Source organism: Notamacropus eugenii, chromosome 6 (assembly GCF_028372415.1).
Source record: "Notamacropus eugenii isolate mMacEug1 chromosome 6, mMacEug1.pri_v2, whole genome shotgun sequence".
Taxonomy (NCBI): Eukaryota; Metazoa; Chordata; class Mammalia; order Diprotodontia; family Macropodidae; genus Notamacropus; species Notamacropus eugenii.
Window position 1 is genome coordinate 211564360 of NC_092877.1, and position 24571 is coordinate 211588930.

At 39.3% G+C, this 24571-nt stretch overlaps 1 long non-coding RNA gene across 2 annotated transcripts in view; it reads right to left on the bottom strand.

Moving 5' to 3' along the window:
- The window catches only part of LOC140512659 (uncharacterized), a 48701-nt gene extending 24346 nt beyond the window's left edge, over positions 1-24355 (bottom strand). The window contains exon 1 of one of the 2 annotated variants that reach the window (XR_011969871.1): positions 4181-24355. This is a non-coding gene — a long non-coding RNA (uncharacterized lncRNA). The remainder of the gene's footprint in view (positions 1-4180) is intronic. The other variant, XR_011969870.1, reaches the window with a different exon arrangement.
- Between the last annotated feature and the right edge of the window lie 216 nt (positions 24356-24571).

The window sequence follows — 24571 nt, forward strand, 5'->3', positions numbered from 1 at the left end:
CTAAAATAGGGATGAAAATGCCTATACTGCCTGCTTCACAGGGCTGTGGTGAGGAAAGGGACATTAATATCTATTACTATTATTCCCAGGGAAGCCAAGTTTAGGAGAAGGAGCATAGTCAGACAACCTGGGGTAGAGTCTTAGCTTTATCATTTCCTATCAGAACGACCTTGGGAACTCACTCTCTGGGACTCAGTTTCCTCATTTATAAAATGAAGGGGTTTAAATAAATGGTTTTTAACATCTTCTTTCAGCCCTAACATGCTGTAAGTCTGAGAAAGTACCAAAGTAAGAGCACACACCGATATAGTTTGTTTTCTGGCAAGCCAAATGCACTTAAGAACACCTGGAGTTCAAAGGTCAGAGACTGCGGAAGGGAGGGGGAAATGGAAAGCAACCGACTCTGAGCCATGGCTCATATGAAACAGACTATCCAAGATGGCAGGTGCATGATCAAGGTCAAAGGAGCTTGAAGTTTCCAGATCAAAATTGGGGGATGGGGTAGAAAGGGAGAAGATTGAAGGCATCCAACTGACCAATCAGTTCTCTGACAACTTGGATGGCTTGGAAGTCACCCAATACCGGAAGATTTTTTTTCTGAGTGCAATTTAGGGGAAAATCTTGGTGTTATTGTGGACCATGACATCAAGATGAGGACATGACTTGCAATTGACTTTGATTTGAGTGACGGAGGGTTGTGCAAGGTCACCAACCTCACTTTCTTCTCATCAGAGCAGGAGAAACTCTTTGTTTTTGATTAGTTAATCCAAGTTTTGAGGATTACTCAATCACCTTCCCTTGGAACAGAGAATGGGAGGTGGAGGGAGAATGGAATCCTGTTGGACTTTTCTAGATACCAATGAAAAACTGGAGATTAGGTGGACTGTCTCATTCCAACATTGCTAGTTTGTTCAAACAATGCCCGGGACCTGGGGGAAGAAGAAGTGAGAGAGTCTGCAGATTTCTTAGTGGCCCATTAATCTAGGGGAAGGATTTTGCTTTTTCTGCAAATAGTTGTGGGAAAAATGATAATTTATCCACATTGTCTGAACCTAGCTTTTTGTGAAATTGTCTAATATTTGTGTTTTGGGTCTGCACACTGTAATGCTAATGAGATTAAAGAAGATCTTCCCTGCCCATTAATGGGCCTGCCCATTAAGGGGAATTTGATTAGGGAAAATTTGTAGGGAGACCCACACCTTTTGTTAATGAGGCACTGGTTCTCAAGGGTTGGGATGCCCTCTGGCTCTAAAAAATGTATAAATACTCTGAGGTGAGGTTTTACTTTGGGGCTTACTGATTAGAAGTGTTTGTTTGGCCAGACTCTGGGCAGCTCCCTCCCACCTTCTCCTTCTTTGAAAACCCAGAAGTTGGTGCTTCTCTCTCTGGTAAGTATGTATGTTTGCAATGGTAAGACAGTTGGACCTGTCTGTTGATCTACGATGTACATATTACTTATGTCAGACAGCTGGAATCCATGTCTGTTGATTCTCTGTATTTTCTCTGAAGTTCAGGGTGATGATGTTTTTACCTGAACTAAGTGAATGACATATGTAGTTGATTAAAGTGATGGCTGACCCGCCAAAAGTTGCCTTTCCTTTTTGAAAAGCAGCTCTAAGAACCTGTGATAGCAGGCCCCTCACCCTGTATACGTTGGGGTGCTTACTGTTACACTCACGCATGTCTTAATTTGGATTCACCCAAAGCTTGTGTTTTGGGCTCCCCATGAACTTTTGGCTTTGCCTCAATTTTATTGAATGTTTGCACTTAATCTGCAGATATACATCTCAGACAAACTGCCCATGTGTAGCAGGTCTTGTTCTAGCATCCTTGTTTAAACTCTATATAATGTAAATCTTACGGAGATTAAGGGAGGGAGCCACACCTTTTTCTGGCTCTCTCCTTTGCTGAACTGACTGAATAAATTCCTTCTAAAAACCTTTTCAGATCTTGGAGTTTGTTCTTGGCTGGCATAGCTTATGAGGAAAATTAATTCCTTCATTTAATTTTTAAATTATTTTTTTAATTGTTGAATTGTATTTCCTTCTACTGAGGAGTTCTTTAATTTTTTTTGCCTTATGAACCCCTTTGACTATCTGGTAAAACCTAAGGACTCCTCTGCGTTATAGTTTTTGAATGCATAAAGCAAAACACATAGGATTATAAAGAAAACCAAGTGTATCAAAATCATTATCAAAATATTTTAAAAACAAGTTCACAGACCTCTAGGTAAAAATCCTTGCTTTTCAATTTGGAACTATGCCCAAAGTGCAATCAAACTGTGCCTACAATAACACTAATAGGTCTATATCCCCAAGAGATCATAAAAAAGGAAAAGGACCTACATGTACAAAAAATTTATAGAAGCTCTTTTAGTAGGGGCAAAGAACTGGAAAGTGAGGGGATGCCCATCAGTTAGGAAATGGCTAAACAAGTTGTGGTATATGAATGTAATGGAATAGTATTGTGTTTTAAGAAATGACGAGCAGGATGAATTCAGAAAAACCTGAAAAGACTTAATATGAACTGATGCTGACTGAAGTGAGCAGAACCAGGAGAACACTGTACACGGTAACAGCAACATTGTACAATGATCAACTATGAACAACTTAGCTCTTCTCAGCAACACAGTGATCCAAGACAAGTCCAAAAGACTCATGGAAAACGCTATCCACATCCAGAGAAAGAACTGATGGGATCTAGATGTAGATAGAAGCATATAGTTTTTTCCTTGTATTCTGTTTCTTCTTTCACAAGATAAACAATATGGAAATATATTTTACATGATTACACATATTTAACCTATATCAAATTGCTTATCATCTTAGGGAGGGGAGTGGAGAGAGAGAGAGAGAGAGAGGGAAAATTTGGAACTCTAAATTTTTTGTAAAAAATGAATACAAATATAAAAAACAATACAAATTGTTCTTACATGTAATTGGAAAAAAATAAAATATTATTTAAAAAAAAAACCAAAATGCCTGCTTCTACAAATTCCATACTTTGAACTCAAAATCTTCGATTTCATCCCTTTCTCCTCCTACATCCTTAATCTTTGACTCCAAGACTTTAAAAGGTCTTCATGGGTTGCTGTGTGCTAAGAGTCCGAGGGACCAGACTTCTGGCAACAAGCTGTTCTGGAGAACTTGGCTAATCTGACTTTCTTTTGCCAGGCATCTTGATCACTCAAACACTTCTCCAGCATTGTAAGATCTGCCAAAGCTTATCTTGTACCAGCCTGCATTTTGAAAGGCCAAGAGGCCTCCTCGTGCTGGTAAGGAAGCAAAGCAGGTCTCTGGTAGAAGAAGGGTAGAGAATATTGCATAGACTATCAGATATACTAGAGGAGGCAGGATGGTAGAGCAGAGGCTTGCTCCACAGTAACAGGGAAAATAAGAAGCTAGTGATTCATTAATTTTACAAATATTTGTGAATACCTTCTAGGTGCTATGGAGAATAAAAAAAAGAAGGAATGTATCCTTACCTTTGAGGAGATTCTACACCTTATAGTCTAGCAGAGTAGATAAGTATATAAATAAAACAAAATATGTTAAGAACCATGAGAGAGCTTCAAAATTCTATGAAGGTTAGAATCATGTCTGGCTTGGCAGGGGTGGGTGGAGCAAGAATGATTTGTAGGGATTTGATAGGCAGAGATGATAGGAACATAGAAACATGGAAAGGGTGCTAGGGGAGGGAAAGGCAAGAGCATTTATATAAAAAGCACCTACTATGCATCAGAAACTGTGGCAAGCACTTTCCAGATATGATCTCTGATTTTCACAATAAAACTTTCAGGTAGGTGCTGTTGTTATTCCCATTTTATAATTGAGGAAACTGAGGCAAATAGAGATTAAATGACTTGCCTCATTTTACAGATTAATGTTGAGTTTTTCTAAATATTTATTGGGGTAGCTATGTGGTGTAGTCCCAAGACCAAAGTGGAGGGAGTGTTGGTGCATGATTTTCTGTTTGCAGATGATTGTGCACTCAATGCAGCCCCTGAAGCTGAGATGCAATAAAGTATGGATCAATTCTCTGCTGTCTGTGCTAATTTTGGCCTAAACATTCATACCAGGGAAACACAGGGGCTCCATCGGCCACCACAACACCATCCATATGTGGAACCATCAGTTACAACAAATGGAGAAGTTTTGAATGCTGTGAGAAGTTCACTTACCTTGGTAGTGTACTTTCCAGGGATGCACACATTGATAATGAGGTTGACACACGCATTGCCAGAGCTAGCTCAGTGTTTGGGAGACTCTGAAGGAAAATATGGGAGAGAACAGGTATTAGACTGACTACCAAACTGAAGGTCTACAGAACTGTTGTGAAACCTGGACAGTCTACCTGCGCCATATCAGGAAACTAAATCGCTTCCATTTGAATTGTTTTAGGAAGATTCTGAAGATCACCTGGCAGGATAAGGAACCAGATACTGAGGTCCTTGCTCAAACTAAACTGCCAAGCATTCAAAGTATGCTTCAGAGAAGCACAACTCTGATGGGCTGGCCACGTTGTATGAATGCACAATGTATGCTTGCTAAAAAGACTATTTTATGGAGAACTTGTATGGGATGTCAATACAAGGACACTCTCAAGAACTCTGGAATTGATTGCGTGACATGGGAGACACTGGCACAGGACTGCTCAGCATGGCATGCCCACATCAGAAAATGTGCTGTGCTCTATGAGCAAAGCAGAACCAAAAGAGCTCAACAGAAACGCAGGATGTGCAAATTTAGAGTATTCACTCCAAATGTTCACGCGGATTATTTGTGCCCAATCTGTGGTAGAGCATTCCAAGCTCATATTGGTCTGATCAGCCACAGTTGGACACACTGAAACTTGACTTTAACATAGTGATGTCATTCTGGTCCTCTCTGAGAACGAAGGACAACTCAGATTGTGAGCTCAGCTCTTCCTGACTCAGGAAAGTGACACGGTGAGTAGGTGATGGAGAAGGGATTCAGACACAGGTCCTTTGACTCCAAATCCAGTGTTCATTTTTCTGCACCTCAGTGCCTCAGTGCCAATATAGTAAACATCCTCCCCATCCTTTACAGATCTATAGACAAAATACAAAGCCAGTGGGAGACACAATGACCACTTACTCAGAAAGGGGAGAACAGTAGCCTCAGGCTGATTCCTTGCCATGGCAGCATCAGATCTGTCCTGAAGCTCCCTCTAACGGGACCCACTTCATTGATGGGGAAAAAGAAATGTGGGAGAGCACATGGGGGCACTGTCCTCTCAGAGATAACGCCTCCAAGATAGGTTTTAATGATGGGATTGGAGGCTAAGCCATATTCTAGAACTTCAACTGCTTTTGTTAGTAATGACAGCAGTAATAAATGAATTGTGGTGAGCTGCCTCTATTTAAAGCTCTTTATCCTCTAAGAGAGTTTTGTTTTCCACTCATTTTAATTTTTAATGAGCTGCTGAGTGGCCCTCATGTTTGTTCAGTGAATTGGCCTGAAACATAAATACATTTATGAAATTGGTAACGAGCTATCAAACCATCTCCCTTTCCTCCCAAATCTGAATAGCCCCTTTATGGGAATAACCAGAAAGAAGAAAAGTTTGAACTTGTTTGGAATCTCAAAGAACTAGAGACAACGTGGGTGCCCACAGCCTGGGGAATGGCTAAACAGAGTGTGATACATGAACAGAATGAAATATTACTGCACCATAAGAAGCAAGGACTGGGACAAAGTCTAAGACACATGAGAAAATTTCTGTGAACTAATGCAGAGTGAAGTAAACAGGACCAGAAAAAAAAAATACACACACGATGACTCTAACAACAGAAAGGGGAGAAACAGTCAAATGAAACTGAATGGGGTGTAATCATAACGATAAAGCTTGGCCCTAGAAGAGATGAGAAAAGGTACTGTTGGGGGTATAAGCTCAGTTCCATGTGGACAGTCTCGTGCGGGTAAAGGTGAGGACTTCTAAACCTTAGAGTTCTCATGAGGCCCCCCAGGGAACAGCAAGGAATTGAGGTGTGAGACCGGGCTATCTCGTGCATTTCCGCCTCTTCCCGTGGGAAACGTGCTGGGAGAGAGCATCCCCGCCCTCGAGATTGGCCTGGGGTCTGAGCACACCTATTGTTGTCTAACAGGCACAGTATTCAGGTGCAAACTATGCGGCAGAAGAGCTTAAGTAGGGTCAGGAAAGCCTGAAGGCTCTCTTAGCGCTGAGGGGCCCTTACAGGACAGAAGGCCCCTCTTCCCTCTCTCCTCTCTTCGCTCTTCCCTCTCCCCTCTCTCCCCACTTCCACTTCCACTTCCAATCTCTTACTGTAAGATCTTTGCCTCCTTGGGAGATTTCTCTCTCCTCAGGAAGAGTTCCCCCTGCACATGTAACCAGGACCCTGAATAAAGCCTAACCCTTGTTCGACTCTGGAAAGTCTCTTCTCTCATACGTTTATCCGGTTTGGCCAGCCGAAGACCTGCGATAGGTAAGGTAAGACTCGGGTAGCCCTTAGGCCTCTAGGCCTGGCAAGGTACCTTTCTCCTTTTATTGGAGAGGTGGGAGAAGGGCAACTAGGTGGTACAGTGGATAAGAGGCTGGGTCTGCAGTCAGGAAAACCTGAGTTCAAATCTAGCCTCAGACACTTACTAATTGTGTGACCCTAGGTAAATCACTTACCCCTGTTTGCCTCCATTTCCTCATCTATGAAATGAACTGGAAAAGGAAATGGCAAACCATTTCAGTGTGTGTGTTCATCCTTCCTTGTCGAAGAAGACCAGGCCTTCAGAGAAATGATGACATGACTTGCACTTGACTGTGTTTTGAGTGAGGGAAGGCTGTGCAGGTCACCAGCCTTACTTCTCCTCCAGAGCCATCATAGCTTCATAGGGGAGAAGTAGTGAATGGTGACTTTCAGGAGAAGCAGATGGAACACTGTACATGGTTGCCAAGCAATCTAAAGTTCTTGGTCCCCAAATTTCCTTTCTCTTTTCTTTTCTGGGCTAGGTCACCAATTCACATTTCTGAAAATAAGCTGTGCCTATCCAAATTGTGAGGGCATTGATGGAATTCCAGCACTAGTACCTGGCAGAACACATTACTCTTCTCTTTCTAGAGTTAAGATAAACAGTATGGAATATTGAATCTCTTATCAGATACAGTACAGGATGGGGAAGCCTGGTAGAGTGGCTAGAATCAAAGGACCATTTTGCAAAGATGTTATTTATGGGAACTTTTTTTGTTGAAGTGGAGTGAAGGCAACAGAACCAGGAAAACCATGCCCAGGAACGACATCCTAAAAGCAAGCAACTTGGAAAGATAAGAATTCTAATTCATGCAATGACTAACTATATTTCCAGAGGACCTTCTGACAGAGAGGTGATGGCCTCAGGGTACAGACTGAGATTTGCATATCCTTTATATCCTTGATAGTTCATTGTACATAGTAGGTACTTAATATTCATTTGTTAAATGAATAAATGTACACTTTTAGTTACCATAACATGGTTCTTTCCTATTTGTCCTCCACATGTGGTATATTTTTAATTCCACTGTAATATTTTATAAAATCATACGTCTTGGGGGAAAAAAGCGAAATTGAAAGAAAGACAGTCCAGCATCTTTGCTATAGCCCTCCTTCACTCAAAACAAAGTCAAGTGCAAGTCATGTCATCATTTCTCTGATGGCATGGTCTTCTTTGGCAACGAAGGATGAACACAACAACCACTACCCACAGTATTAGCTAAGGAAGACCCAGAAAAGAAAATTCTTACCACCAATGGTTCCCATTTGATGGTGCCAAGGACTTTGGTGGTAAGAATTTTCTTTTCTGGGTATTCCTTAGCATATATGTATGTATAGATGTATATCTATATATGTGTGTGTATATATATAAATGGAAATCACATTAAAAATATACATTTTGGCTTTTCTAGCTCACTTGAAGCTAAAACCTCCTAAAGTGTTGTCTCCCCCATTAGAATGAGAACTCTTTGAAAGTAGGGACTGTCTCGTTCTATTTGTATCCTCAGTATTTAGCACAGTGCCTCACACATAGAAGATGCCCAATACATGTTTTTTCATTCATTCAATCTTGTTAGGTCTCAATTTCTTTTTTGTAAAATGAGGGATGGTACTAGATGGACTCTGAGGTCCCTTCCAGAGCTAGATGTATGATATGATTAATGTGTCCATTGGTTTTGGTGAATTGTGGGTCTTTTTCTCTTTTTTAAAACCTTGGAACGAGAGATTGCCTGTTGGGGAAGGGAGGGAGGAGGGACATATTCAGAGACTCAGAAATGTGAGGTTGGTAGAAGAAGAAAAGATAGCAATAAAAATATGATTTTTAAAAAAGTATATGGTGGAGACAGACACATGCTTGTGAGAGGAAAAATCTTGAGAATGAATCTGTGGATAATCTTAAATTCCTAATTTTGAGAATTTGGGTATTGGCCTTCTAGAGGGATAAGAATTCTTTAATAGAATGCTTCTTGGAGAAGGAAGAGGTGGGCCACCATGGCCCCTGGTCCTGTGATGAAAAGACTGCAGCTTCACAATGGAGCTGGGATGAGGATCTGATAGGTGACTGGGACCCTGTCAACTTTCCCTGTTTTTGCTATGCACCCTTCAGTAAGAGCAGATGTGAAGGAAAGGGAATTCATTTATCAGTCCCCCAAAGTGTGTTTACCTTCTGAGGTGTTGGATTGCTTTATGTCTTTCTTTATCTGCTTATAGGTTCCTATGAGGACACTGTTATGTATCATATGTTTTCTATGGGACAAAATAAGGCAGTCAACAAGCATTTATTAAATGTTTACTGTGTGCCAAACACTTCTAAGTACTTAAAAGAAGAAAAACTAGAGTTCTAGGAATCCTGAACTCACTCTTGTATCTTTTACTTTTAGAACCTGAATAATACAGATAATAGCATATTCCTTTCAGAAACTTCCAAAAGGATACTAAAGCATTAGTAATGCTTTATTAAGGATGTGTAGGATTTAGAGGGGAATCCGAAGAGAAAAATATGAATTTAGCTCTTCCAAATGTAATGGGGGTTTGAGATATGCTTAAATCCCCTAAGATGGAGTCACCCACAGTAGGGAATTCCTCCTAGGAGATGGGAGTAATGGAGCATTCTGTGTTGGCCTACAATATGCTTAATAAAGGTCTTGTTGACTTGGAAAAAAAAAAGAAATCCCACTGCAGACATTTCCTAGATATGTGATGCTGAGTGAATCACATAACCTCTCTAGAGCTCAGTTCTTTCATTTGAAGTAGGACAATATCATCTGCCCCAAAGGGTTGTCATGAGGTTCAAATAAGACCATGTATGAAAAGTGGTTTTCAAACCATTTAGTACTTTAAGTGCTAAATAAATTAAATGAACGTTATGAGCATCACTTATCTCACTATTCTCATTTTATAGTGTGCAGACATAAAAGGTTTGAGGACAAATTAATATCTTGCTATTACTATTTTATATCTAATAATTTTCAGACAATTGCATAGTTGGGTAAAATGGTGGCTATTATAATGGAATCAGAGTTTGAGATGGAGGCTCATCTTTTGTAGATTCACTGAAAGCATCTTTGGGATAACTCCAGCAACAGATAAGATGACAAGGATAAAACATACTTCATCCTGTTTCCACTTGGTGGTTTTAATTCTCCTACTAGGTCTTTATTATATCTTGAAAGCTTTTCAGGCCACATACTTTAGAGATTATGTGTTTCTGGCATACTGACTTCTATTTAAAATGTTCTTAAATATCTATGGATCATTGCTACGTTTAGGTGGTTGTGGGCAACAATTCTGTCTGGAGCGATTCTCTGATTCCAATACATTTTGTCTGCTGAATTCTCAAGTATATTTAGAGGGCTGTATTTGTACTACAGGAATTTATTGTCTGTTAGTTTTTAAAGGATAGAGAGCTTCTTGTATCTAATTCCAGCCACTTGATCATGACTTTCTAGTACAGCCCTGGCTTGACACTCTAGTGGGTGTTGCTGTGGAAACATGAGATGCAGAAGTATGACAGCAAACAGGCTTTTTACTCAAAGTTCACAGGGCTTAGGCCATTGACCTTGACTTTGGAAAGTAAGCTGGAAAAGAATTAAAGACTGAGAATCCATCTTATCTGTTCACATGGTGGAGCCAAAGTGGTTTGGTCTTTTCCCTGGACATTTACCCTACTTCCCAGGACTCTTCAAGGGTTGCTGATTCAAGTGATGGAGATTGGGACCTAAGGGAGTAATCCAGAGACTGCCAGAAGGAGTGTGGTGAGTGAGAATGGATGAGCCAAAGCCCCCTTTTTCCAGTTTAACTTCTAGATAATTAATTTCTGATCTGCTTCTACTTGATGAACAGGAGAAGTGCGTGAGATGTCAATCAGTAATTCTCAACTCCTAATCAAAAGCAGCTATTATTTACACTTTTTTCCCCATTATTATTTAAATTCCTATTCCATTTGCTTAATTTCATATAAAAATTGGGGACTACCAACCCAGGCTAATTGTAGGCTCAAGGATATCTCTATCTCTATCTATCTATCTATCTGTATGTATGTATGTATGTATGTATCACGTATGTATGTATATTTGTATATATTTATATTGGCATCTCGGATAGAGGGCAAGACCTGGAGTCAGGAAGACCTGTGTTCAAATCTGGCCTCAGATAGTTACTAACTTTGTGACCCTGGGCAAGTCACTTAACCCTGTGGCCTCAGTTTCCTCTTTTGTAAAATGAGTTGGAGAAGGAAATGGAAATCACTCTAGTATCTTTGCCAAGAAAACCCTAAATGGGGTCATGAAGACTTGGACACAACTGAAACAACTGAATAACAACAAAAATACTTCTGTATACATACATACATACATATATACAGTACTGAGAGTCCTTTGAGAACCAAACCTAAACACAATGTGACTATACATGAAAGGTTAGGTTATGATTACATCCAAGACTACTATTCTACATATGAGTATCCCCTATTACATGTGGGATCCCACTTTCTATATGCATGAACTTTATTACAAATGACAGTTCTATTTACTTTAGATCAATGAGATTACATCGGGTCAGTATTAGATATTTGCGATCTAGATTTCTGCATTGATATGTTTCAGTTTCCACTATTTCATTGAATAATCTGCATTGATCAAGAAGCCCAAGTTATTTAAAGCTCATTTTTTTGTAATTTCTGGTAGAAATTACCTGATACTGAATTGTTATCACAAAGTCTTCAACTTCTGCATGACTCAAGCTTTTGTTCTACACAACAATCTATTGACATATTTTTGTCTGATTTAGGTGGATGTCACCTACAAAGTGCCTGTTGGTTTTACTTTTAATCTTAGCTGTATCATGCCTCTGTCCAGAGAAAAACCATTTTCAGTTATATTTGATAAACCCAGTTTTTTACACTTGTTGACAGCTTCTACTATTGTTTTGTGAAGTGAGGTCTCTTTGTTTAGCAAGTATTCATGTAAATTTTAAATGTTTATTTTGTGCTTTGAGAACTGATATTAATCCTTTCTCATCTTTTTGACAAGGAAGTGTTAATCTTTCTATAACTGCTTTGAATGATGAGCTCTACGTTTCATTAATATTGTAAGGAGTTTTGTTTGGATACCATCTATATCAACTATCCATTTTTACCGTACCAAAAGTTGACTGGCATTTCATATGTATTAATTGCTGTTAACATATTCTTCCTGTTAAAATTTGACTTTAGGATGCCAGTAAGCTTCTTAAAATGCACAGCCTCAGCTTTCTCTTTAATGGCCTTATGCTCAATGTGTCTTATCTAGAAAAGACTAAAGTATATGTAAATATCTTCTTCATTCGTTGGTTCAATCTAACCTCTAACCTTTGGTCTCTTTCTTTCTTACATTAAGAATTTTATATTTATCAAGTCCAAATGACATTTTGATATAGTAGGTATATAATGGCTTTTTCAGTGGAGCTATATACATGTATATCATCCCTCTACATTAGGTGATTAATATAATGTTTCGGTACAATGTCTCTTTGACTTAAAACCCAGACTTAATTCTTTTGAGAAGTAATGATAATGGCTTGAGGTCCAGGCAGAATCATAGTGGGCTTAAACTATCTCCCAGGAAGATGCCACGTTTCATATTAATTGTTCTGGACATTACTACGTTGGTGCCATGCCTTAAAGAGAGAACAGGTTTTCATATGGACATCAAGTACACTATTGTTCTAAGTATATTTGCAACTTTTAAAATATATTTGTAGTACGTTAATATTCTAGTAGTTTATAAGTCAAAAGTTTTGTGGTAATAATTGTTAAAAGTCAGAATTTATAGAGGGCTTTAAAGTTTGCAAAAGGCTTTATATATGTTATCTCATTTTATCCTCACAACCACCTCATGAGGCTACTACTATCCCTATTTTATAGATAAGGAAACTGAGGCTGACAAGTTAAGTGACTTGTCCTGGGCTACACAGCTAGTAAAGGTCTGAGGCAAGATTCAAACTCAGGTCTTTCTAATGCCAAATCTTCCGTTCTACTCACTTTGATAACTCGCTGTCTGAGTGAAGCTATAATCAGTCAAGGTGAGGTAAATGTTACAGTGGTTTTGGGTGGTTTGTTCAATAATCACCAAATCAATTATTTATATTTGCATGAGGAATTCTATGGTTAACCACACTCATATCATCCCTCAGCCTGTCATCTCAATCAATCAACAAATTAACAAGCATTTATTAAGCACCCAGCTATGTGCCAGGCACTGAGAATCTGAATACAAAGAAGGAAACAATTCCTATGCCCAAGAAGCTTATATTCTCATGTGGGAGACATATGCAAAATAAACAGAAAGATAATAAATACAAAGCAGTTAAAGACAAGGTAGAAAGAAAGACATTCCATGAATCAGAGGTGAGAAGGAGGTGCATTCCAGGCAAGCGGGATGACTAGTGCAAAGATATGAAGACAGGAGATGGAGGACAGAGAGAAAGCCAGCTGGGCTAGATGGTGAAGTGTGGAAGGGGCATAAATATAATGAGGCTAGAAAGATAGGTTGGTGCCAGATGGCAAAGGGTTTTAAATGATAAACAAATTTATATTTTACTTTAGAGACAATAGGGAGACAATAGAATTGATTGAATTTCAGAAGAGTGGCATGTTCAGATAAATGCTTCAGGAAAATCACTTTGACAGTTATTGATGGTTTGTATTTTTCCTTTGAAAACTGTTGGTTCATATATTTTGATTATGTATCAGTTGGAAAATGGTTATTCTTATAAATTTGAATCAGTTCCCTATGTATCTTAGAAATAAGACCTTTATCAGAGAAATTATATTAATATATAATTAATTAAATTCTATTACAATAAAACCTTGCTTTAGAAATTCATGGTTTTATATGAAATCTTTTTCTGTTCTTTATAAATGGAGATTTTTATGGTTTGTGACATTTGTCAAGTTCACAATTTTAAAAAGAACATTTAAAACAAATAAACAATCTATGTCTATAATCCTGACCTCTCTTCTGAGTTGTAAACCTGCATCTCCAAAAAGACAGTTCTGCAGGAATGTGCCATCAGGCCCTCAAAAACAAACTTATCTCTCCTCCTTTTGACATCACTATTTCTGTCTTTGGTGTCATTGTTTATTTGGTCTCCCAAGTTCATAATCTGGGGATCATCTCTGACTCTTCACTCTTCTTCAATCAGTTCAATCAGTCTCATTGGTTCTACTAGAATAGTGTCTTTCATATTTTTTCTCTGTTCTCAATGTCATTGTCCTACCTAGTATTGGTTCTCATTTCTAGCTGCTAGAACTATTGGAAAAACATCCTAACAGGTCATATCACCTCTACTCTCTCTCCCTTCATCTTTCAGGTTACTGCCCAAGTTACCTTTATTATATATGTCTGGTCAAGTCATCCCTTTGCTCAGACATCTTCAATGACATCCTGTTGCCCCTTGTCTACCGAACATTCAAGGTTCTCTGCAATTCACCACTATCCTACTTTTTTAGTCTTATCTGTATATATTTACTAGTATGACCTTGGTTCACATCTATGAGGTAAATTCTTATAATAGGCCCTGGATTTGTAGCAATCCTGTGCTGAGGAAGTGGCCCATACTTATACCCCCCAACAGACAGCAGAACTTTTTAATAATGAGCTAGGGTTTTAGCTTCCAGCACTGTGCTAAGAATGACTTTCTTGAGTGGTTCCTAGTGTTCAGTGTAGCAAACAAAAGGAGACCAAACAAATTAAAGACAAGACCAATCGCAGGTGTGAAGTAGAACTAAGGGAGAGTCAGGGTAGGGACCATCCTTTCCTCCTCTCAGGTTTTCCTTCAGCACTCCTGCTAGTGGAATGAATATGCTTCAATACCATCCCCTACTCATGGTTGCACATCCCTCTACTAGTTCCTGCAGAGATCACCTCTTAGGGGTCTGGAAATAAAGAGAACTGAAGGTGTCCTGGTCACTGGCTTTCATGTAGCACTGTTGTCATCATTTGTCCCTCTCTTTTCTTCTCTCCTCACATTTTCTTTAACTTACCATACTATCAAAAAATCCATGTCTCTCCCTCCCTCCCTATCTTTCCCCCCTCCCCTCTAGCCCAGGCTGATCTTAGAGTTAGTTTCCTCTTTTCTCTGACTAGGAAGATACAAAAAAATTTGTAGATACAAATCCTAGAGGGCTTTGTGGCCAAGCTACCTTGGGTAATCATATTACTTTGTGTTAAGACACAAGACTTGAGTGGAAGTCTCCTGACATTGACACCAGCCCTCCATCCTAATCCATGTTTCCCCTCTATCTCATTTTACTATCCTCCAGAGCCTTCTCTTCAGAATGAATAACTGCCTATTGCTCTGTACTCTTTCACTTCCATATCTTCATACCTACTACTCTATGTGTCTAAAATATCTTTCCTTTCTATCTTTGCTTATTTAATGCCTAATCTTCCTTTAAAGCCTGAATAAAATGCTACTTCTAGTTCATAAGCTCCAGGAGGGCAGGGACCATGTGTTATCTAAATGTAGTTATCTCCCAGACACCCTGACATAGAGCTCTGAATATAGTAGGAGATTAATAAATGTCTGCTGATTTTTTTAAAAATAAATTTTGATTGATATCTTTGATTTTTTTTTATCAACTACATTTTTCAATGTATCCATCTTTGACTAGGAGCAGACTAAAGCTGGTAAGGCAGTTAGGTGGTTCAGTGGATAGAGTGTGAAGATCTGAGTTCAAATCCAGTCTCAGATACTCACTATGTGACCCTGGGCCAATCTCTTAACTTCTGTCTACCATAATCCACTTGAGAAGGAAATGGCAAACCACACCGGAATCTCTGCCAAGAAACTCCCATATGGGGTCACAAAGAGTCAGACCCAACTGAAGGACTGAATAGCAACCAGTCTGGTGGATCTCTTGAGTTCAGGAGTTCTGAATTGCAGCAGGGTTAAAGTTGATCAATGTTCCCATTAAGTCTAGCACCAAAACGGTAAGCCCCCTGATTCTGGGGATTACCAGCTTGCCTAAGCAGGGGCCACCTGGCTCATGTTGGAAATGGAACAGATTACAGCTTCAGTGCCCTCTGACTGTGGGGCCCAAGGTGAGTGACTGCTGAACCTCAGCCTGGATGACTGAAAATAAAAGTTCATTTTGGGGCAAAGGATATGGCTGGCGCCCTGGATAAGGGTACTCACCTTTGTCTAATATTGGGTTTATTACAGCATTATAGGTGATAGGCACGCCTTGAGGCTCTTTGGGGAGTAGAGGCCACACTGGAATGGTAAACTCTTTGTATCACCGCAGGCATTTTTTTTCATATTTCTTCAGGGGAAATAAGCAACACTGCATTGTCACCCTATGCTCGTGAGCTTTTTTATAATCAATTAGTTAATAAATGTGCAAGTCATCATGCCAAAGTCAATCATCTGAGCCTTTATCTGGGCTATCGTGGCCTTAAAAATGAAAAGGAAATGGCTAATTTTCCTGGCAAGCAGTTGATAGCACCTCTACTTAGAAACTGGTAGGAATCATTATTTCTAAAGCTGAAAGCTGGCTCTGCCTGCCAACATCTGACCCAAAAGACTGAACTTGGACTTGGCCAGTGTTTGGCAAATTATATGAATGAGAAACTTGAGAAAACTCCAGCTGGTGCAAAAGCTCATTTAGAGGAAGCAATTGTGTGGAAAACAGGAATCTCGGTTCCATTCCTAGTCTCCATTATAATTCTGGGAGTGAACTTCATCTCAGCTTGGTCAGGAACATGCTCTGAATACAGAAATCAAATGATAAGGTACAGGCTAACCTTGCCCACTGGTGAAATAGGTCATCACTTAGGTATTTGATTGGAAGGAGCCTAGGGGCTCTTCAACCCCAAGTCATCAACCCTACCAACCTGCTAGACTGTCTGAAATTTCCTTTAGAGATTCATTCCTTTGGGTTTACAATCTTCTTTTAAAATGCAAACATCTCAGGAAGAATACATATGCTAAATATTGTGAGTCATTTATAACAGTGCTTTGGTTTCCAAACTGTGCTCTATGGCATATTGGGGCTCTGTAGTGAATCACAGGGGTGCCCCATAAAGGAAACAAAGTAATAGTTGGCATCTATCAAATAGGACCTGAACTACTAGCTTGATATGGTTTAGAGTTTCCATATTAGATTGAACCATATTCCTTTGAGCTACATCCTTGAATGTTTGAGATATGTTTTTGTTTACTGATAGTACAAATATGAGTTTCAATTATTATAATAAGTAACTTTTCTAACTTTTCTTCTTTGCAGTATCATATCATTGCAAAGCTGTTTTCAAAGGTTTCCATGGAAAAGTACTTCAGGAAAATCAATGTCCTGGAATAAGAAATGAGGGTGAGATGTCCAAACTGATTCCCAAGATTTAAAAAGTTGTGCAGTACCCAACAGGCATGTGCATTCTACTAGTAAGTAATTCTGGTTATTTAAGAATATGCCATAATCTAGAAAGTTTGGGAATCTCTGCTCTAAGATGAATTAATTTATAGATTACTTTTCTTTGGATTAGCCTCTTTCATATTTAAACTCTCCCTTTCTACTGATTTCTCTGCAGTCTACAGAAATGCTCAGATTTTAAGGATGCATCCATCCTTTAAAAATATTCATTTGACCCAGTCATCTTATCAAGCTGTCACGCTCAAGAAGCCATCCCCATTCCTTGCTTCCATTGACTTCTCATTCCCTTACAATATGACCTCCAATTTTACCACTCAACTGAAACTTTTCTCTTCAAGGTCATCAGTGACCTTTTAGTTGCTAAATGCAATAGACTTTTTAAAGTCCTCTTTCTTCCTGATCTCAATCACTTCCATAACCTCCTGTTGGGTATTCCCTCCTGCCTGAGATTTCATGACTCTCCTGTTTCCTGGTGTTCCTACTGCTCTTCTGATTGGTTTTCCATTTCCTTTGCTGGATCATCACCCATGCTTTACCCACTGATCCTTGGTGTCTTCTCCTTCCCTAGGCTTTACTCAGGACTTTTTTTCTACTTCTATGTCCTCTCTCAGTGATCTTATTCCCCGCCCCCCTCGCCCCTGATTCAACTATCATCTCTATGCAGATGATTCAGCCCTCATCTTTCTCCTGGCCTCCAGTTTTGTATCAGCTATCTGCTGGTGTCATCCTAAAGGCATCTCAAACTCATGGCTAAAATGAAATCTATTACCTTCTCCTCTAAACCCATCTTTCCTCTAAAATTCTCCATTTCAGGTAAAGCTACCACAAAAGAATGAACTTGAAGTCATCCCGAACTACTTCCCCTCTCACCCCATTCCTCAATATCCATTACCAAGTCTTGTCAATTCAACCTCTACTTCTTGAATCTGTTCCCTTCCCTCCATTCATATGGCTCATCCTCATTTAGACCCTCATCCTCTAGACTATTGAATAACTTCTGACTTGGTCTTCTTGCATGTAGTCAGTCTATCTCCTTTTCTTCCCATCTTTCACACAGCTGCCAAAATAATCTTCCTAAGTCAAAGATCTGACTACAAACATCACAACCACATGTATGCAAGAATATTCAATGGCCCCTATTGTTTCTCCTGCTTGATGTTTAAAAGCCTTCACAATGGCTATAATTTGCATATTTAACATTCCAGGCAAGCTAGACTATTTGTGATTCCCTGAACTCTGGATTCCAATTTCTTCCCATCATGCTTTTGGACAGTCTGTGTGCCAGATCTGGAATACACTGCTTCCTACTGGAAACCTTTCCTGATTCCCTTATATGATGATCTATCTCTGTGGCACATTCTCTCTGAAGGGTATGTGACAGAGTCCTGGAAAAATGTTATAGGATGAATACTGGCCTTGAAGTCAGAAAGAAACTGTCCTCAAACCTTAGTTTTCACACTTATTCACTGTGTGACCATGGGCAAGTGACTCAACTTCTCTGAGTTTCACTTTCCCTATACATAGAATTATCATTATAATATTATTTTTGTTATTTTTCTTATTCATTCTGCCTGTATTTATATATGCATTTGCTGTCTTCTCCATTAAAATATAAGTTCCTTGAGAGGAGAGATTATTTCATTCTTTTGATTTGTACCGTTGTCCTAGGACAGTACCTGGCACACAGCAGGTGCTTTGTTAATCAATTAATTGATAGGGTCTTTATGAGTAAAGAGCTTTAGAAACCTTAAAGTGATAACACAAATATGAGTTTCAATTGTTATAATAATAATTATGACACTCGGATTTCTATAAGTAGAGTCATATAAATGTTGACAGCCTAGAAGTGTGGATCCCTAGGGGACCTGCTTTGACATCACCCTGGGAATGTTCGAGAAAACATTGGATTTTGAGTTCTCTCAAGTTCTCTTTGAAGCTCCACTGCTACTTGCTGTGTAGCTTTGAGTAGGTCACTCATTGACCTTGTTCCACAAGGAACTAATATGACCAATATTATCAAAGTCAATAAGACTTTAAAAACTTATCAAAAATCTACAGGTAGGTACTATGTAAGTGCTAGTTTTTGGTCTTTGGGTATTAATCCTGTTGTAACTTTACATGTAGTCTCCATATTCCAAAGGCTGGCTAGTTGCTTGCATCTCCACCATGACTTATGCACTCTTCTGGAATCTCCCTTTTGGATGTCCTAGTATTGCAGAGATCCATTGGGAAAATGGCTTTTCCTTTCTTCAGGTTATGATTGGACAGTAGGATTTTCCAAAGTGTGTATTTTTTTTAAACACACAAGATCAGTTACTCTAGAATGGTTAAAGTCTTGTTGGTTATTGCTATAATAAATAAAAAGCAAAAATGGATGTCAAATCTACATAATACTGCTGTGACGCAACACACCGAGAGCCACACAGACTGCTAATGAAATGTAATGCCCCATGACCTGAGGTGAAAATGCCTAAATTGGCACTGTAGATTTGCTCCCAAGATGTAAAGTACTTATTAATTGATATAAAGAGACAGGAAAAACCTCTCCGTTTTCTGTAAATTGTTTGGATGAATATGAAATGAATCTATGCTCTCACTTATGCGGAAGTCCCCCTCAATGATGCAGATTGCACCCCCTCCATATTTCTCCATCTTATGTCCATGTCTTCCCAAAAGTTCACCACAGGTGGTCTACTCAATGTGCTGGAAGCCTTTCTTGATTTCTCCTGCTAATTGGAGTGGATCATTGGGGTACTCTTACCTGTTCACTTGTCATCCCTGACCCTCTCCATATAATCAGTCCATATTTTCTTCCTAGTGTAACCTTGATGACACTTGACTACCCTTCAGAATTCCTCACTGGTTGTATTTTGTAGCCTATTCCCCCCCCAACACACACACACACACACACACACACACACACATACACACATACACACATACACATACATCCACATCCACACAATGCATACACACACACATCCACACATCCACACATCCACACACATACATACACACATCCACATACATCCATCCACACACATCCACACCCCACACACCCCCCCACACCCCTACACACATCTACACACACATCCACACACATCCACACACACATACATACACACATATACATACATACATCCACACACACATCCACACACACACATACCCACACTCATCTACACACACATCCACACACATCCACACACACATACATACACACATATACATACATACATCCACACACACATACCCACACTCATCTACACACACATCCACACACACATCCACACACATACATACATACATACACACACATACACATCCACACACATACATACACACACACACACCATACATCTTTTTCTTGCTGTCTATGTGATATAAATTTTTCATCTCTTTGGGGTTCAATAAACTATCCTAATGAATAGAATACTTGAAAATCCTTTGTGATATTTGTATCAAAGTCTTTGTTTTGGTTTCTTTTTCAATGAAGGTGGAAAAGTAGGAAGGACAGAAAGTAGATTTTGGTTAATTGAAAAAATAAAATTTAATTTAAAAAATTAAAATAAAATCCTTGGTGAGATAGGTTTTGGAAAACGTGGAAACATCACTAGGTCTCACAGTGAAGATAAAAATATATTGAATAAGAAGATAAGAATATATTTGAATAAAGTAAAAAGTCTCCTCGCCAAAGATCTTATTTCTAATACAGATCGTCATGAATGACTTTGGAGAGACTCCTTCAAGATGGAGAATACTAACGATGTTGATAGTGTTCTGTGTTCCCTGGTCCATAGCCCTCATTACACCAAGCTGAGAACCTTTTCACAAGAACTTCTGGGTGTTCTGGGAAGGAACCATTTTTAGTACTGATTTTTTACTGCTTAACTGGACATGCCAATTAAGTGTCACAGCTGTGGCTGAAGGCTGATAACAGAGAAAGATGAGGTAGAATGATTTTTAAGGGATTTGATTTGGTCTTGTAAGATACTGCCCCTTTTCTATTGGACATTTTGGTTGCTTTGAAAGGGGTAGAAAATGAGCATCTGTGTATGGGAAAACGATAAAATCAGCTTGAGAAGAAACAGCCTCTCAAATAAAATGTTGGGGAGAGATACAAACTGTTCTGAGTACCAGAGAGAAAGGTGCCTCAGATAAATGTACTAAGAGGACCTGTTTGAAGAATGAGTACTCACTGACTGAGGCCATCATGGCTTCAGGGCATTTTGGATCCATCAACTCATTTGATTGATGTGACTGTTTTCAGAGTTTTGGAGGTAATAAGCGAGAAACAGTGAATCAAATAACTGTTTTGGGACTATGAGATTATATAAGGCTTGTTGGGGTCCAACATGACAGAAAAGTAGAATTTTTTAGCTTCACATAGTAAGTTAGAATACCCAGGGTGAAGCCAGTGGACTTGAGGTCATAATGTTAGAATATTTGCAAAAACTTGGACTCAGTTTGGTGGAACAAATACATCTAAGAAACTTGGATCACTGACATGTTGTGATGAAACTATGAGCTATGCTGTGCAGAGTTAGCCAAGATGGACAGTTCATTCTGGAGAGCTCTGACAAAAGGTGATCTACTGGAGAAGGAAATGACAAACTACTCCAGTATCTTTGCAAAAAAAATCAAACAAAACAAAACAACCCCATGGACAGTATTAAACAATGAACACGAGATTGGGCAGACTTTGGAAGATGTGATGGATAGAAGGACCTGGCATGCTATGGTCCAGGGGGATCACAAAAAGTTGAATATGACTGAATGGATGAACACCAGAGGTCCCCCTTGCTCTTTGTGGAGTGGACATAGCTGCTCACACAGTTTGAATGAGTAGGGAATCATCATCTACAGTCCTTCCAGTAAGATAGAGGCCTTATGCCAGACTATGTATACTGACAATGTCTCCTTTAGACTGATGGGGCACTGCTCTATGAACTGCCAATGCCTGTAAGGACTCCACCTTCAAACTGAACCTATAAGACTTGTGGGCTTTACCACCTGCCCTACAGCTGAACCCTCCTATATGTTCTGTCTCCTCTAATTAGAATATGAACTCCTTCAGAGCAGATTCTGTCTTCCTTTTCTATTTTCTTAGCACTTAGTTTTTTTAGCACATCGTAGGCACTAAGCAAATATCCTTTCATTCATTCATTTATCCACATAGACAGACTGCTTTAAGAGCCAAGAGTCAAAGGGCTAGTAAAGGTGGAAGCAACGAATATTTTCCAACTGTGACAAGTGACTAATATTTCCCTGGACAACATAAAACTAAAGTTGAACCCAGCCATCACTGAAGAAAGTGTATAACAGATTGGAGAATGTCAGCTGTGGCAAAAAGTGAGAGTACTAAGACCTATGCAACAGAGAAAGCCAAATGCTCTTGTCTCCACAACATCTTTTCACGTATGGGTCACAGAAGTATAAAGAGCCCTGGCACCTTGGTTGTCCAGATTCAAAGGAAGGAATTTGGGGAAAGCCTGATGAGAAATGAAACAGCGGACTCAGCGACCTTCTTAGGGGAATGTAATGCATAAGTCCTATATAAATATTACCTTTATTATTATTAATAATTGTTATTATCCCTGATGCCTGCATTGATTGGGACCAACTCCAAACTATTCAAGAACATTAAAAATACCACAGGATAAATACTGTAGGCCCTGAACTAGAATTCAGTGCCTAGATACCCTGCCCATACACACCTCTCTGCCAGAAATTTGTAATTTCAGACTGTTTTCCAGATCCACTGGATCAATTCACTGTTCCACCAACAGGAACTGTACCTATCTTCCCACAGCCCCTCCAACACTGACTGCCAACAAGCCCTTTGGTTTGGATTTTAAAGCATGGGCAGAATTCAACAACTGAATACAGGAAGGAAGGTCATTCCTAGCACAAGAACCATTTGAAAAAAGACACAGAAATGATGAAGCCCAGACATGTTAAAGAAACAAAAAGACAGGAAGTTTCCTAAAGCTCTTGTTCCTTAAGTAAATCATAACTGATACATTTATACTTTAGTTGGAGCAAGGGAAAGGGGCCTAATTCTTTGGATTGAGACTTCTTTTTCCTGTCTTGAGTGGTAAGGGCATGCCAGTGTCACACAGCAGTGGAATTTACTGGTCGTCTTTGCCTGGTGAATTTTCAGAAAGGACACTTGATTATAATGTACCCTAAAGACTTTTCAATGAGAGCTGATTGAATGTCCCTTGCAGGAAGCTGGGATGTTGTGGAGTGCTGTAAAAATAATGTCTACTTGTAAAAGAATTACCTTTATTACCCACTCGGAATCTTTTCCTTCTGTGATTCATCAAACATTCTCATGGTGCTGGAGTGGAAATGAATTGCAATAAACCAAAGAATCCAGGAAAGATTTGCAGGGTATGAGTGTGAGCATCCTGAGTGCCATGTTCCATTAGCAGTCTCGAAAAGTGATTAGAGGGGAGGAAATAGTGTAATGATAAGTAGTCTGGAAAAAAAAAAAAACGAGACAGAAAAAGGGAGAGAAATGAAGGGGGAGGGGAAGGAAGGAGTTAAGTGGAAAAAGAAACCTGGGCTTTTGAGGGAAAGAAAGATGGAAGCTGGAGAGATCCTACAAGTTATTTCATGAACTGGAAAGTGCAGGGTTGTGTGGGAATGGTCTGTTATGGAATGAGCCTGGGAATCGGGAGATTCTAGTCCTGGCTGTGCTACTAACTGGTTGAGTGACCTTGAGCAAGTTGCCTCCCCTGTCTGGGTCTCCATTTCCTCACCTGTAAAATACAAAGGTTGGAGAGGATGACCTCAGAGAAGCTACATGGTAGAGTAGAAAGACCTCGAGGGGCTTGGAATCAGATGAGATTTCCAAATCCCAGCTCTTACATCTACTGTGTGACTCCAGGCAACTGAAGTAACCTCTCTGAGCCTCATTTTCAGCAGATACAAGATAGAGTTACCATTACCTGCAATACCTTCCTTGTAGGATTGTTATGAGGAGAATGCTCTATCAGTGAGCTGTTGTCCTCATCAATAAGGTTCATTCCAACCCTAAGATCCTAAAACTGGGGGCAAAGTATGGAAAGAATAGGAAGACATAGTATGATGCTCCCCAAAGGAGTGGTTCATAAACTATGTCTCTGTCTTTGCCCTGTCTGTCTCTCTGCATCTCTGCCTCTTAATATCTCTGAGGCTTTGGGTTTTCTGTCTTTGGGTTTTCTCTTTGCCCACTAGTTGTGCATATGTTTCCCAAGGGTTATAATGTTCTATCCTTCCTTATGTTTTGCCTTTTTATCTCAAATTCATGAGGCCTTTTTAAAAATTCTTAACAAATATCATATAAAATGAATATTTCCATATATTTTGTAGAATAGTACAGGATTATCAATGATATCAAGAATATTCTATAGCACTTGCTTTTCTTTTATAATATATAATAAATTCAACATGTAACTTTCTTTTTTTAACATATAATTTATTTATTTTCAGTTCTTAACATTCACTTCCACGAGATTTTGAATTCAAAATTTTCTCCCCATCTCTCCCTACTCCCCACCCCAGGACAGCATGCACCCCATCCACCCCTTCCTCCAGTCTGTCCTCCCTTCTATTATTCACCCTTCTTCCATCCCCCTTCCCCTCTATATTTCTGGAGGGCAGAATAGATT